This window comes from Aquarana catesbeiana, linkage group LG01 (genome assembly GCF_042186555.1).
Source record: "Aquarana catesbeiana isolate 2022-GZ linkage group LG01, ASM4218655v1, whole genome shotgun sequence".
Taxonomy (NCBI): domain Eukaryota; kingdom Metazoa; phylum Chordata; class Amphibia; order Anura; family Ranidae; genus Aquarana; species Aquarana catesbeiana.
The window spans coordinates 681,233,651-681,251,427 of record NC_133324.1 but is presented as its reverse complement, the minus strand read 5'-3'; positions in this window follow the sequence as shown (position 1 = coordinate 681,251,427).

The following is a 17,777-nucleotide window of genomic DNA, read 5'->3' as shown; positions in this document are numbered from 1 at the left end:
GTGACCGCGTGGTTGGCGATCGGAAATTCCGACAACTTTGTGCGACCGTGTGTACGCAAAACAAGTTTGAGCCAACATCCGTCTGAAAAAATCCTAGGATTTTGTTGTCGGAATGTCCGATCAATGTCCGACCGTGTGTACGGGGCATAAGACAGGAAATGTGTTACATATAGGGTCATCAGGTAAAAGGGAGAAAAAAGTACCAAAAAACAAAACTAATGCAGCCACTGCATCTAAGGACTTGTAAGCTGCAATATATTAAACGTTTGTTCTTGGATTAAAGCCTGCATCAGGCTCTGGTATTTAGATGCTAGAGGAAGTACAGGCACACTGTCCAGTCATACTGCTGGCAGCCTGTCAAATTGTATAATGGGGTGGCAGCTGCTGGGGCTGGATGGGGTTTGACAGTGCACCGAGTGATAAGTACCGTACTTATGTTTAGTGTAGTATGTGCCCAAGAACAAATGCCTTAAGTACACGTAGTCTTCCACCCACGCCTAAATGCCAGATGGCAAAGGCCCTGTTTTCCTTCCCCTAGTTTTCATAAATTTTCCATGGTATGAGGATTGCTTGTAATTCCAATGACCAGTGGTAGCACTTTCACTGTGGTTGATATATTTTCTCTACAATATTTTGTATCCAAATTATTTTAAGTGTCAAAAATTGACAAAAGTGACCTTCACAGAAACTAATTAGCACAATCACAGAGGAGAACTGAAGTACAAATGGAGACGGACAGAGCAGCACAGTCGTCACTGTAAGAAAATATAACTTTGCAAACAGAGTCACTTTGCATTTACGTGTTTGAATAACAAGAAAAATAAGGTTGAATAACAAGGATGAACCAAGGAATCAAACTGTATAATTACTAATCGGGTTATATATCAAAGTCTGCCTACCAGAAGACCAAGGGCAAAATCTGCAAAAGCTGCACCGAGTCAAATGAAAAACTCAACTGAACCGCAATGGGATTATTTTCTTTGATAAATGAATGGATAGTGGCTGTATGATCCAGTTTAGTAAAATAGATTTTTGTACATTTATAAAGAAGAATGAATTATACATGGCAGTTTTAACACATGGATATGCTGTATACGCTTATGGAATTTGCAATATTGATGTTTTATGCATAGCAATGTTGTGACTGCCAGGTTGTGTCTAGGAAATTGTAGCTACACCTCAGATTCAGGAAAAAAAACAGTATGCTGGGTCTATCTTAAATAGACACAAGTGGTGAGTCTAATACTAATAATAACAATTTAGCACACAATAGGCTTTTGCCATCATTTCTAACTATTATGATTAAACTTGTGTTGAATTCATAACTTTGTTTATATGACTGATAATAAAATTGTGAGTGTGTTTATTTTGATCACACATGCAGCTTACGCATATTGCTATACTGTATTTGCTAACAGTTGCATTAAAGCGGTAACCCTAAAAAAAAAATAAAAATTGATCCTGTTCCTTTAAAGCACGATATACAGCATAGTGCTTGTGCAGAGTAATCATTTGTCCCACTCTATGCTGTAAAATACCTGGTTGACCCTGCCTGTTCCTGTGTCAACCTGTGTGTGCTGATCATGGTGATCATGAAATGAAATGAAATATTTCAGTGTGCACATGTCTAGTGAATGGATGTTCCAATCAAGAATCCTTGTCAGTTGATTAGCCCAGTAATATTTGTGGATATCTGGAAGTCCTAAACCGCCTTTCAATTTTGGTAAGGTCAAGTTGTCAAAGCTCAGTCGGTTGTAATTTACCCCAAATAAATTCCGTAAAGGCTTTGCGAAAAATAAGCAAAAAAAGGTTTGTGGAATTTTTATAGGGATAGTCTGTAAGATATAAAGAATTTTTGGTAGGATGTTCATTTTAACAATGGATGTTCTACCGAAACATGAAAATAGTCCCGTCGACCACGATGTGAGGTCTTTCTGTACATTTTGAAGGATTGGGATATAGTTTGCGTTATATAAGTCAGCTAGGTGAACCGGAATTTGGATTCCCAAATAGGTAATATCATTTTTTTTCCATGTGAAAGGGAAATTTGTTTGACACTGTGTTTGTGTCTCTTTTGTCAAGGAAATATTCAGTGCTTCTGACTTAGCGAAGTTTATCCGGAAATTAGCCAAAGTATCAAATAAGGATAGGTCTTAAAGGAGATTGGGTATCATGATGTGTAGCTCTTTTAAGAACAATAGAACGTCATCCGCAAATGCTGCTAGTTTATATGTGGTCTATGCAATAGTAATACCTTTGATGTCAGGGTTTTCGTTGATGCGGAGGAGGGAAGGTTCAAAGGTAATAACAAATATTAGTGGGGAGAGGGCAGCCCTGGAGTGTCCCGCTGGAGATGGAGAAGGCACTCGACAGGTGGCCATTAACTCGGAACCTAGCCGTCAGACCCGAGTATAGAGCCTGGATAAATTGTAACATACAAGAACTTCCATTATGTAGTTCCATGCCACTCTGTCAAATGACTTCTCCGCGTCCAAGGAGAGGAAAAACCTGTGTTGTTGTGTTGAAGTTAACCATTTATGAATATTGAGTGTTTTAAGGGTGTTGTCTCTCCCCGGAATAAAGCCTACTTGGTCCAGCAAAATTAGATTTGGTGATAGGGGTAAAAGTCTTTTTGCTAAACTTTTTGTGTACATTTTGAAATCCATGTTCAATAGTGAGATTGGTCTATAATTGGAAACTGATGTCGAGTCTTTGTTAGGTTTTGGGACTACAGTGATATGTGCCGTTAGGAGGTCTCAGGGTGGTGGGATATCTGATGAGAGGGTATTAAATGCTTTGAGAAAATGTGCAATGAGTTCCCCCCTATGGTGCATTTGTGTGCCTCCCATTGTAGCATTGGAGAAATGTCTGGAGAATCATTATCTCTGAAGTATTATACTAGTCTGTCTTGTATTGTGGAGGCAATTAAGGTGTCCATAAGCAGAGACGGGTCCAGGCGCCATATCGAAGACCGTGACTGTGTGATTCGGGAATTCTATGGACATAGTAATAGGGTGATGATCCGAAATGAACATTGGTTTGATGGTTGTTGAGAGGAGTATAGGCAAATCTGTTTGAGATAGGAACAGGTAATCCAGTCTAGAATATCGGTTGTGTGGGGTTGAGTAGAAAGTGTAGTCTTTAACATTGGGATTTAGAGTGAGCCATGAGTCATGTAGTTTTAACTCTTGGAGATGTTTTTTGCTTGCACGTAGTGCTTTGAAAGGTAATCATCACGTACCTGGTAGTAGAGCCTGATCGGACGAGGAAGGCTTCCCTGTATCCGGGCCTCTGATAGTGTGAACAGAAGGCGCAGGAGTGCAGAGTCGCACGAGTGCCAAGGAGTCTTGCAGGTAGTAGGGCGGATGTCTTTGGTAAGCTGGCAAAGTCACCGGAAGGTCTCGGCAGACAGGCAGCTGGTGCAAGTGACATCAATGGATAGCAAGGTCAGACAGGCTGGGTCATACACGGCAGGGATAATCAAATACAGGGTACAGGCAGGAACCTAGTCAGGAGGCAAGTCGGATCTGGAACCAGATCAGTGCAACAGGAGCCAAAGGAGAAGGCAGAAGATAGGTCACAGGACAAGCCGAGGTCAATGCGGGTGGAGTTCAAGGAATGGTCAAGACAAGCCGGGTAGATAACAGAGATCAGGATACAGGTTTCACAGGTAACAGGATGCATAGGAGCTGAAGACAAAGCAGCACTGAGGCTAAGCACTGGCTGGGTTTAAATAGTCTAGTTGGTGTGCACAGGAATGCGTGACAGCTTGTGTTCGCGTGCCAATTCGCGCATGCGCACTTCTATGCACCAATGCCCGATTCCAACAAGCAAAGGGAATAAGTGTTTTTCTGTGCCTCAGAGTTCTTCTAGGGGTGCAAACTTGTCTGCTGCCATGTGTACCCTGACATTGCCCCCCTCCAATGGGCAGCCTCCGGATGCCCAACTGGGCTAGTCTCTGGGTGATTCTGACAAAAAGCTTGGATAAGTCTCTCGGCAAGAATATTGCCCTCAGGTTCCCAAGAGTTCTCGTCAGGTCCGTACCCCTTCCATTTGATTACATTTTTTCCTACAGTCCATGATCGCCTCTACTTCATATTCCTATTCACCATTTACCATTACAGGCTCAGGGGGACCACTATTCCGTTCAGGAAATGGGTCTGGACATGCAGGCTTCAGAAGAGCTATATGAAAGACTGGGTGAATTTTAAAAGAGTCTGGTAGTGCCAATTCATAGGCCACATTGTTGATCCTCTTCTTCACCATGAATGGTCCCACAAATTTAGGACCCAATTTCTTAGACGGGCAGGCTAACTTTAGATTAGTTGTAGCTAACCATACCCGATTAATATATAAGGAAAAAAGAAATATTTGCGCTAACCACAAAGTGAAAAATGTGTGGGTATACAGGTAGTGTGACTACGTATACAGGTGATGTGATTAAATGCTGCACCTCTATAAGTTAAATACTGAAAACCTAAAACAAATTGGAAAAGAAGAGAAAAAGTGCGCAAATTAACCACTAAAAATGGTGATAAATATTTGGTGCAAAACAAAAACCAAACCTCAACATAACATGTGAAAAAATATCAATAAATATGTGTATCACAACACACAAAAAAAAAAGAAAGTCCATGTATTATCTGAGAATAGAACAAAAGTCCTTAAATAAATCTCCAGAAAACAGGGCACATAATCTTCAATCCAATCATCTGAGATGCGGTGCAAGATGTGAAAATACAAATTTCTTACCAGATAAGTTAGATCTCAAATGATAGAGATCAAAAGCGCCAATGCATTAGCCTGTAGCAACAGACAGGAAGCTCCTTGTGATACGAGGTAGAGGTGACATCGCTGGAAGTGGCAGCAGAGGAGATCCTTGCTTTCATAAAGAGTGTCCCGGGAGTGAAGCTTTCTTCCGCTGGTTCCTTGGTAACAGGTGGTCATCTCCCTGTCATTTGACTAGTGCAAGCTGACCTGCCGGCAGGCTAATGCATTGGCGCTTTTGATCTCTATCATTTGAGATCCAAATTATCTGGTAAGCAGTCTGTATTTTTACATCTTGCACCGCTTCTCAGATGGTTGGATTGAAGAATATGTGCCCTGTTTTCTGGAGATTTATTTAAGGACTGTTGTGATACACATATTTATTGATATTTTTTCATGTTTTTATGTTGAGGCTTGGTTTTTGTTTTGCACTAAATATTTTTTTACCATTTTTAGTGGTTAATTTGCGCACTTTGCTTTGGCCATGGTCTTCTACACCAGTTGGTTGTTAGAACTGAAGAAATTAATTGTATCTCAAACTGCCGGGATTGGGATCAGGGGCTGTGGTGGTCAGGAATGAAGTGTGAAACCCATAGTTGGCAAAAAAGGGGGATTGCTTGATGGCAGAATGTTCTGAGTTGTTGTATGCAAACTCTGTTACCGGTAATAGTGCCACCCAATCATCCTGCGAAAAGGAAGAAAAACAGCATAAATACTGTTCCAGCGTTTGGTTGGTACACAAGGCTCTCCAAAATCTAGACGTGAACTGAACCCTGCGGTCAGAAACAATATTAACAGGAAGTCCATACAGTCTCACAATTTCTTTAATAAAGATCTGTGCCATCTCTGAGGCGTCTACCTCTAAGACAAACGGTAGAGCAGGATCTGGATGCCGGAGTATAGATGCAGATGTAAAAAGTCCTTTCAGAGTTTCAAATGCAGACTGTGCTTCTGAAGACCATTGGAATCGCTTGCATTGTTTTGTCAACTGAGTAATGGGGGAAATTATTGCGGAGAATCCCTTGATAAATTTTCTATAGAAATTTACGAATCCTATAAACCGCTGTACCCCCTTCTTGTCTGTGGGAGCTGGCCAATCCAGGATGGTAGAGACCTTCTGGGGATTCGTCTTGATGCCGTCTGTGGACAAGATAAGGCCCAGTAACTGGATATATAATATAACAAATAGGTCTAAGTAGTCCCGGAAAACATCATTAATAAAGTGCTGAAATGTTGCTGGGGCGGTGAAAAGTCCGAAAAGCATTACTAAGCACTCGAAATGTCGAAATCGGGTACTAAAAGCCGTTTTCCACTCGTCACCTTCACGAATATGCACCAAATTGTATGCCCCACGTAAGTCCAATTTCACAACGATGACGGCAGAACAGAGTCTCTGAAACAGCTCTGGCCCCAAAGGCAGGGGGTAATGGTTTTTAATCATTATTTTATTGAGGTCCCGGTAGTCCACACACGGGTGAAGGGAATGATCCTTTTTCACAACAAAGACAATTCCAGCTCCAGCTGGGGAAATGGAGAGATGGATAGAACTCTTTCTCAGGCTGTCATCAATGTACTCTTTCAAAGTGGCAAGGTTCAGGTTCTGTCAAAGGGAAGATTTGCCTAAATGGTATTTCGGCCCCAGGGGGGAGCTCAATTGGACAAACGTATGGCCTGTGAGGGGGAAGAGTCTCTGCTCCTTTCTTACTAAACACGTCAGCAAAGTCTCGGTAAGGTGCAGGAATAGAAGAACATAATTCAGCATCAGAGTCCATACGTAGCAGAGGAGACTAGCGAGTAGATGGCTTGGAGAAGCAATGTTGCTGGCAGTAAACAGAAGGGAACTCGATTCTTCCCGAATCCCAATAAATGCAGGGATTGTGCACCTGGAGCCATGGCATACCCAAAATGATAGGGAACAAGGGTGAAGCTATGGCATCCAAACATAACAGTACTCTGTGAGTACCGGATATGGTGGCAGGTAATGGAACAGTCTCTTGAGTAACAGGACCAGATTTAATGCGTGACCCATCTGCCAGGTGAACCGAAAGTCCATGAGATCTTGGCTGTAGTGGGACCTTATGTTGTAGAGCAAAAGTCAAGCCAATCAAACAGCTGCAGGCCCCAGAATCGACAATAGCGGGTGCTTGGATGACCACATCCGGAAGTTGTAGTGAGATCTCAATAGCCAGGTGAGAAGACTTGTGAGGCAGTGAGGACTGATTGACAGAAGAAAAGGTCAGGCATCTGTGAATCTTGGCTGGACAGGACTTAAAATAATGGCCACTCTTTCCACAGTACAGACATAGGTGGTTCTGTTGGTGATGGTGTTCCTCTGGAGAAAGAGAAGGATGAGGCATGCCAAGCTGTGCTGGACTTGGTGGACTGGGGACTTGTGGTAACATCCCTGAAGACTGGGGCTGCCCGGCCGATCTTTCAGCCCTGTGTTTTCTTAGACATCTGTCAATCTGGATTGTCAGGTTTATCAATGTTTCCAAGGAACCAGATACTCCCACACGGGCTAACTCGTCTTTTAGAGGTTCAGATAAACCTAGCTGGAACTGGTAACAGAGAGGCGGTAGTCTACAATACAGCATATTACATCTCAAGGCAGATCTTCGTCCTTCCCCTTCAGTCTCAGTGCACGGTGGATTCACTATATGATGATTGGGGAATCTCTCGGCCGCTCCAGAAGGGTGTTAAAGATGCCATTAACCTCAGCCTGCAAGTGCTCTGTATCAATGTTTTCCATGAGGACTCTCAGACAAAGATTGTGTCGCCTGCCACGATTATCCAGGTTCTCTAAGTGGCTGTTCACTTCTCGGAGTTGCCGGGTGTGGGTGTCCAATACCAGGTGATTTCTGCATATGGCTGCGGAATGTTGTGCCGCTGTTTTCTCCACCGCCTGAACTCTGCCTGTAATCGATTGAATGTCGATCCTCAAATCCGTGATGGCCGCAGTCAGTGTGTCCTTTATGTCAGCTGCAATGGACCAGAGGTCACTCAGGCTGGGCTGTTGGTGTGGGGGGAGGACGATTTCTCCATTAAAGGGGTCCAGTCAGGGTTGCAGAATTGGTATGAGCGGCCCCTCTAGAGATGTTTGTTGACCGATTAGGGCCTTGTGAGGATTGTGTGTGTTGGACAGGCACCATGTTGCCCGCCTGGGTTCGGAACATCTCCGGGATATTTTGACTCGGTCGTCCTGTCAAATTGTGGGGCGAATGGGACCTCGATGTGAAGGAGCTTCTAGAAGAGGTTCTCATAGTTTCCGGGCATGTAGGAGATCCAAAAACCTTTGTTCTATTTAGCTTTCTATCCCTGTCAGTGGGAGCTTTCGAGTTAAGCAGCCATCTTCCACTAGGTCAAGCCACGTCCCCTCGTTTTTACCTTATTATGAACAGACTATAGGAATACAATATATAAAAATAAAATCTTTATGAGAACAATACATTAATCACACCTTCACCCTCCACCTTATAAAATTAAAAATGTTTTTAAAGACCAACATCCACATCTGGACTGCAGTACCACACTTACCAATTCTCCATACATCCCTACTGAACTATTGTAGGGTGAGATAAGGTTCTTAGTTTCTTGTTTCCACACCAGCATGATCAATTGTCAAGATGAATTAAATGTCTAAAGTAGACTGAGAATGCCTATAGGTATTAGGAGACAAATAGATCAAAAATGATCAATCATCAATTAACAAATTTCACCTCTGCAGTGCTTCGCAGTGATGTGTCTGTAATCTCACATAACAATATGAGCTGTCATTAATAGAATCATAGAGCTGCTGCTGATGCCTATATATTACAATATTAAACTCGTTTTCCATAGTAAAGCACCCTAACAACAGACAATCCTCCATGAGAATAATCTTATATCATCATTTTATGTCACCAGTAGGGATGAGCCGAACACCCCCCTGTTCGGTTTGCACCAGAACTTGCGAACAGGCAAAAAATTTGTTCGAACAAGCAAACACCGTTAAAATCTATAGGACACGAACATGAATAACCAAAAGTGTTAATTTTAAAGGCTTATATGCAAATTATTGTCATAAAAAGTGTTTGGGGACCTGGGTGCTGCCCCAGGGGATATGGATCAATGCAAAAAAAGTTTTAAAAACGTCCGTTTTTTCGGGAGCAGTGATTTTAATAATGCTTAAAGTGAAACAATAAAAGTGTAATATTTCTTTAAATTTCGTACCTGGGGGGTGTCTATAGTATGCCTGTAAAGGGGCACATGTTTCCTGTGTTTAGAACAGTCTGACAGCAAAATGACATTTCAAAGGAAAAAAGTAATTTAAAACTGCTCGCGGCTATTAATGAATTGCCGGTCCGACAATACACATAAAAGTTCATTGATAAAAACCGCATAGGAATTCCCCACAGGGGAACCCTGAACCAAGATTAAAAAAAAAAAAAAAAATGACGTAGGGGGTCCCCCTAAATTCCATACCAGGCCCTTCAGGTCTGGTATGGATATTAAGGGGAACCCCGGCCAACATTTTTTTTTAAAAATGGTGTGGGGTCCCCCTCAAAATCTATATTAGACTCTTCAGGTCAGGTATGGATTTTAAGGGGAACCCCACACCAAAATAAAAAAAATGGTGTGGGGTCCCCCCAAAAATCCATACCAGACCCTTATCCGAGCAAACAACCTGGCAGGCCACAGGAAAAGACGGGGGGACGAGGGAGCGCCCCCCCTCCTGAACCGTACCAGGACACATGCCCTCAACATTGGGAGGGTGCTTTGGGGTAGCCCCCCAAAACACCTTGTCCCCATGTTGATGGGGACAAGGGCCTCACCCCTACAACCCTTGCCCGGTTGTTGTGGGGGTCTGCAGGTGGGGGCTTATCAGAATCTGGAAGCCCCCTTTAACAAGGGGACCCCCAGATCCTGGCCCTCCCCCTGTGTGAAATGGTAAGGGGGTACAAAAGTACCCCTACCATTTCACAAAAAAACTGTCAAAAATGTTAAAAATGACAAGAGATAGTTTTTGACAATTCCTTTATTTAAATGCTTCTTCTTTCTTCTATCTTCTTTCGTCTATCTTCTACCTTCTATCTGCCTTTGGTTTCTTCCTCCGTCTTCTTCTTCTTCTGGTTCTTCTGGTTCTCCTCTTCTAAAGGTTCTTAAATAACGGGGGGGGAGGTCAGAGGGGGCGGGGTCACCCGTTACGTAACCCCACCCCCTTCTGACGTCACGGGGAATGCCACAGGGAAGTCCCCTTCAAGTCCCCGTGCGTCAGAGAGGGACGGGGTCACCGGATGGCCCCGCCCCACCGTTATTTAAGAACCGTCAGAAGAGGAGAAGACTCACACAGCGGGAGCCCCCCTCCATGCCATCATGGATGTGGAGTGGCCCGAGGAGAAGAAGGGAAGAAGATGCCGTGGAGGAAGATGCCGGACGAGAACACCAGAGGAAGAACCAGAAGAACCAGAAGAAGAAGAAGATGCAGGAAAAAACCAAAGGAAGATAGAAGATATTAGATAGAAGAAAGAAGATAGAAGATAGAAGAAATAAGAAGCATTTAAATAAAAGAATTGTCAAAAACTGTCTCTTGTCATTTTTAACATTTTTGACAGATTTTTGTGAAATGGTAGGGGTACTTTTGTACCCCCTTACCATTTCCCACAGGGGGGAGGGCCGGGATCTGGGGGTCCCCTTGTTAAAGGGGGCTTCCAGATTCTGATAAGCCCCCCGCCCACAGACCCCCACAACCACCGGGCAAGGGTTGTGGGGATGAGGCCCTTGTCCCCATCAACATGGGGACAAGGTGTTTTGGGGTGCTACCCCAAAGCACCCTCCCAATGTTGAGGGCATGTGGCCTGGTACAGTTCAGGAGGGGGGGCGCTCTCTCATCCCCCCTCTTTTCCTGTGGCCTGCCAGGTTGTGTGCTCGGATAAGGGTCTGGTATGGATTTTTGGGGGGACACCACGCCATTTTTAAAAAAAATTTGGCGCGGGGTTCCCCTTAAAATCCATTCCAGACCTGAAGGGCCTGGTGTGGAATTTAGGGGGACCCTCCACGTCTTTTTTTTAAAACTTTGGTTCGGGGTTCCCCTGTGGGGAATTCCCATGCCATTTTTATCAATGAACTTTTATGTGTATTGTCGGACCGGCAATTCATTAATAGCCGCGAGTAGTTTTAAATTACTTTTTTCCTTTGAAATGTCATTTTGCTGTCAGACTGTTCTAAACAAGGAAAACATGCGCCCCTTTACAGGCATACTATAGACACCCCCCAGGTATGAAATTTAAAGGAATATTACACTTTTATTGTTTCACTTTAAGCATTATTAAAATCACTGCTCCCGAAAAAACGGCCGTTTTTTAAAAACTTTTTTTTGCATTGATCCATGTCCCCTGGGGCAGGACCCAGGTCCCCAAACACTTTTTATGACAATACCATGCATATAAGCCTTTAAAATTAGCACTTTTGATTTCTCCCATAGACTTTTAAAGGGTGTTCCGCGGCTTTCGAATTTGCCGCGAACACCCCAAATTGTTCGCTGTTCGGCGAACTGGCGAACAGCCGATGTTCAAGTCGAACATGAGTTCGACTCGAACTCGAAGCTCATCCCTAGTCACCATATATCATATCCCATATTAAGCAGGTAAGTGCTAGCTGAGTAAGATGGCATACAATGCTGCTGAAGAAAGCAAAGAAGGTTAAAGTTATTGTAAATGCAGAAGGTTTTTTTTTATCTTAATGCATTCTATGCAGCAGCCCCCCTCAGCCCCCCTAATGCTTACCTGAGCCCCATCTAGATCCAGCAATGTTGCAGGAGTGTCTCAGCTGCCCGGAACTCTCCTCCGTGTTGGTTAAGACAGCAGCACGGTGCCATTGGCTCCCACTTCTGTCAATCAAAGTCAGTCAGCCAATGAAGAGAGAAAGGGGATTGGACCAGGCCACAGATCTGTTTTTAAATGGACACAGGGAGCTGTGGCTCGGCTTGGGTGTACCCATAGCAAGCTGCTTGCTGTGTGGGCACTCAACAGGAGGGAGGGGCCAGGCGCACCGAAGAGGGACCCGAGAAGAGGAGGATCTGGGCTGCTGTGTGCAAAACCACTGCACAGAGCAGGTAAGCATAACATGTTTGTTATTTTAACTAAAAAAAACTAAAAAGACTTTAGTATCACTTTATGCTTTAAGAACTCCCCTGCACTTTGAAAATGTTTAATATTTTATCAATTCTTCCCATAATTGTTGGAGATGTGGAGACCCACAGGGTACGATTATTGATATATTTTGAACCTGTACAAAGATCCGCCAACATTGAACTCAGGTATGCAAGGTAATTTGATATCTCATAGATCTATCTTTTGAAAGTATCCCAGCTGTGTGTCTCCTACACCACAGCAAACTCTCAAAAGGGAGATACCAAAAATCTCTTGTAATCCACCTACTCAACACTGCTCGGTCATGTATCCCCTCTACCAGGAAGTCTCCACAGTCTCCGCCTTTATCCATAGAAACTGTACTATAGCTTCAAGTTAATGAAATGTGATACTGTATATGAAAGGAGGAGGCAGATATTTCATTTATCTACATTTCCTCTATTTATACAGTGCTTTTTATTGATGGCAGCTATAGTACAGCTTCTACGAATAAAGGCGGGGCAGAAAGGGCTGGCATAGTTGGTATTCTTGATGCATTCTTGTGACAGGTGCAGCCGATTGTATTAACCCCCCCACAGCACTGAACAATTATGGCTGCAGGAAATATGGGAATCAGAGATCTTGGGATTTCAAGAGAACAGCCACCACCACAATGCAATGAATGTAAGTATCATCACTTAGGCTTTAAAACATTTTATTATCCAATTGTGTAGGGGGTGGGGAAAAAGAAAAATAATGTCAAGTGATAGAAGAGGCTGAAGCTCTATTTTAGAAGTTGCTGGTCCTCATTCTGCCAGAAAGAGGAACAACATCTACTGGAGTAGTAAACCTTTTGAGGGAGACAGTGCCTAACTGAAGTTAAATATTGTAGCAAAGACTATTTTTTTTAAATGTATTTATTTATTTTTTATATGCTGACCTGTTTACTTTTTCCCTTTGTATTAAAAGAAAACTAGATTTATGCATTAAACTTTTCCAAATTCAGTAATGACTGTACTGAAAGATAGTAATTAACATTTCTGAAAACAAATAATTGTAGCTTACAACAACCGAAAATTGATATTGAATTCTTGTCCCAATGTTCCAAATGACAGTATACCCACTATACATGCTACATAAAGCAAGCCTACTTAGAGAAATATACAGAGCCTGATATTACAGTACAAATCTCCGTCTGAAAACAGCTTGCCTGTCTTTTTGCTCCAGTATTTTGAAATCCTAACCTGGAACTAAGAGTAAAGTCAGAAATCTTAATCTGTATGCTCTTTCCAAGTGCTATATTTTCCCCAGTTAGCATGTGCGCATTATTACCTCTATAATGGCAGACCTATTCAAAGCTACGTAAGGTACCAGCATTGCGAAACATTTAAAAATTAAGTATCATACAACAGTAATGATGCAGCAAAGTCACAAAGCCAAACTGTAATCTAAGCGACTTGAACTCCTACATGTGGGCATTCTTAAACTTGGCTCGGTCAGGGCCTGGATTGCAAAAGAAGTTAGTTACCTGAGTCAGGTCCTTTGAACCCTGGAGCATAGCACATTGAGAGCTCACTGCAGCTTAGACCGGGCAAAAAAGAAAAAAAAGAAGTATAATTATTGTGCGCCAAGGTCTAGAGCCTTAAAAATAGTTCATGGAAAAGGCCTCCTGGTTGTATAGGTGTTATGAAGCCAAATGAGAGGAGGGTGATCATCAGGAGGCAACAGTATGCAGGCTAGGTACAATTATGGATGATGCAGCGGGATCCTACACACACACATCAGTCTCACATTCGGTATCAGCGAGTAACACATCATGTAAATTTAGGCGTTTGCATAAGTCTCAGTCCGAGGGGGCTTCATAGGGTTGAACAGTAAACAGGAATTGTAGGTGGACCAGTCAAGGTCGAAAAGTCCGTCCGTGTGTACACGGCATAAGACTAAGGGAGTATCCATCCTACTCTCTAAAGGGTTAACTTTAGACATTGAAGATCAACTAATAGACCCGGAGGGAAGATTTATTTTCCTGGAGAAACAGGCCAGTAACGTTAGCTAATGTGTACTGCCCCAACTCTAGACAAGTTACATTTCTGCGGGAGGTTCTCTTGAAACTTACGCTCTTTCAATCAGGGCTTCTAATTGTGGGGTGGTGACCTTAACGTACCTCTTGACCCACTACTGGTTACCTCCACTGGCACCTCCTCTCTCCCCTACTCTGCCCTTCGCCAAATCATGCTCCAGCTTGCATCCCTAGCGTTACACGACTCCTGGAGGACCCTTTACCCCCGAGACATTTATACCTTTTTCTCATCTCCGCACAACAAGTACTCGAGACTGGACTACCTATTTATAACACATGCATGTGTTCTTCACAGTTCATCGATCAAAAACACGACGCTGTCTGACCACCACCCCACCACAATTACCCTACAATTTCCCGATATGATCACCTCCACCAAACTTTGGAAATTAAATGCGTCCCTTCTTGCGGACCCTGGGGACCTAGCGGCAATCAAAGAAGAGATAGGAGAATTCTTTTGTCGCAATAATTCGCCGGATGTCTCTCCCATGACACAATTGGAGACCCATAAATGTGTTATTAGAGGCCAGTTACTTTAGGCCTCGGCCCGGAAAAAAAAAAGGAGTGTCAAGCCCAAATACTAGCACTGTCCACCAAAATACGTACCTTAGAGTCTCAGCACAAACGCACATTAGCACTCAAAACATCACAAGAACTGGCGGAAACGCAAACACTCTTATTAGTTGAACTTTTCAAAAGGGCGTGCAGGCGCAATGTCCTATTCCAAAAACTCTTCTTTGAGCAGGGCAAGAACCGGGTAGGTTATTGGCTAGAGCCACTCAGCAGCGTAAACTGGCTTCCACAGTCCATCACGTTGTAGACTCCACGGGTAGGATACACACTACAAATGAGGACATAGCACAGCAGTTTCATTGCTTCTACAGCAAACTATATAACTTACGCCCAGGAGACACAAATCCTGTTGCATTCTCGAAATGCCAGGAATTAATTAGAGATTTCCTAAGTCAACACAGCCTGCAGCTCTGTCATCTGATGACTCCCTTGCTTTATAAGCTCCCTTGACCTCGGAAGAATTCCTAGAGGCACTTAAAACCACAAAACCAGGCAAGAGTCCAGGCCCAGATGGTTTTATGGCCTTGTATTATAAAACCTTCGCAGACGTCCTAGTGCCGAGCTTCCTTGAAGCATTTACTTCACTCTCCACCGACTCTTGTAGCTCAGATGGACTTCTCGAAGCCTATATTTCTGTTATTCCCAATTAAGGGAAGGACCCTACTAATGTAGCCAGTTATCGTCCAATCTCTCTGCTTGATGTGGACGTCAAGCTCTTTGTCAAAATTTTGGCAACTCGCCTGTCTCAACTTGTATCAGCCTGGGTGGGACTAGACCCAGAGAGGCCATGGACAACACCATTAAGGCCCTGAACCTGCACAACTGGCTTCGACAGGAGGGCTTTTTTCTGGCAATGGACGCGGAGAAAGCGTTCGACAGAGTGGCCTGGGACTATATGGAAGCAGTCTTGACCTCGCTGGTGCTTAGGCCCTGCATGCGGGCCTTCATCTTTTCATTATATGCTAACCCTAAAGCTAAGGTAAAGGTTAATTGCCATCTGTCAAACGCCTTCTCCATCCATAATGGATCTAGACCTCCTCTCTCCCCCCTCTCTCCCTTACTGTACATACTTACGCTAGAACCCCTTCTCCGTTGCATTCGAGCCAACCCAGATGTTAAAGGCATAAGGATTCAAGAACGAAGAATTTAAGATTGCGGCCTTTGCGGATGACGTACTATTGTTTCTTTCTTCACCACTTACGCCCTTACCCAATCTCCTGCAAATTTTGTAGCATTTCAAACTAATGTCCAACCTAATAATCATTTACTCCAAATCATTCGCGTTGAATGTATCCCTACCCACGACACTGGCCAAGCATTGTCAACTTAATTTTCCTTTTCAATGGAAAACGGGAGCCATAACCTATCTGGGTATCCAACTTCCTACTGATCTAGCAGAGCTTTACAGCAGAAACTTCCAAACGGAATTACAGAATATACGTCATGATCTCCAAAAATGGGATAAATCCACCATTTCCTGGTTTGGGCTTGTGTCCATCATTAAAATGACGATCCTCCCCAAACTGCTTTACAAACATCAAACACCACCTATACGCCTACCACCTTCCTTTTTTGAACTTTACAAGTCCATATGTAGAACCTTCCTCTGGTGTAATAAACCCCCACGGATAAGCTGGAAGAAGCTGGTGCTTCCTAAGGCATGCGGAGGAATAGGCCTACCTGACTTGCGACGCTATTATCAGGCAGAACACTTAGCGTGAATTGTCGACTGGAAGGTACATAGCAGATGTAAAGATTGGGTGACTTTTGAATACCTAACATCGAACTTGGATTTATGCCACACCCCTTGGCTCTCAAAGGCGCATGTATCTCCAGTTGCTTTAACCCACCCAAGAGTTGCACAGCGCTTGCACTGCTCACGCAGTCTTGGCTAAATCGTGCCCCATCACTCCGGTAAGAAACAAAGCGGATTTTCCCTCAGGCTTATCCAGAGTCTTTTTAAAATCTGAATGACCCCAAACTGAAATGCTAGCCAAACATTTTTTTCAAAGGGGCCGCTTTATGTGGCAAGCTGAACTTGCTGAGCTCTCTGACACAGGCTCATTCCCATTCTGGCCCTATATCCAGCTTAAACATTTCCTAGATGACCCGTCCCGCAAAAAGGGTTTCACAAAGACCCCTACAGTTTTGGAGTCACTCTGTGCTAGCTCGACCCCCCCAAAGTCATGTCATATCCATGCTTTATGCCTCCCTATTCGGGGAGTCCTCTGCACTTTTAAGCTCAGAACGCTCCTATTGGAATTCTGTCTTGGGTGCTGAGATAGAAGAGGAAAGCTGGGACCGCATACATTTATACATTCACAAAGGGTCCCTGAATGTTTCTGTCCAGGAAAATGGGTACAAACTGAAAACCCGCTGATACAAAATCCCGGACTTGGTCCATAAATTTTCCCCGTCAGTCTCTGATCAATGCTGGTGCTGTGGCCACGGAACCGGGTACATTTTTCCATATTTGGTGGGATTGCCCGAGGCTCCAACCCTTCTGGTGCAAGTACACAATGTGACAACAACGGTGTCTTTACTCCCGCTGGAATTTTGCCCAGCACAGTATCTCCTACTTTAAGTCGGTTGCAATGCACATGATTAATGCTGCTAGGAAGTGCATACCAGTACCAGTCTTTATCCCCGCCCTCCAAGGCTGAATGGGTTACTCAAATTAATTATGCCGCTGAGATGGAGGAACTGATCTACACGGCTTCAGATAATATTTCTAAATTCACTGCTATTTGGGAAGCCTGGACAACCTTTAAAAGCTCTCAATTGTACCAAGACCTCCTGGATAATGCAAACTAATACCAAACTGGGGCCATATTACTCCAGACCTTATATACAGAATCAGGCTCACGCTACTGGCGTGACGCACTTTAGTGTTCTAACCACTGGATGCTGGAGAGGGTAGTTGGTGACTTCTGCACCCCCTCTCCTCATTAAACCTTGTCCCCTCCTTCCCCTCCCCCCTACTTCCCCTCCCCCTTCTTTCCCTCTCTCGCCCCCCTTCCCCCTTGTCTGCTCCTCCCTTTTATCCCCCCTATTTTTTTTTTCTTTTTTCTTTTGTTTATTTTTCATTTTTTATTTGTATTTGAATTCTCTTATTTTACTATTTTTAGTTATTTATTTTCTTTTATTATTATATGCCACATCTTCTAGGATATAAACACCCAAACACCACAGCCTCATCTATGATTCAGCTTACTGTGTAGAGATGTTTAAACATATTCTATTTTTTATGT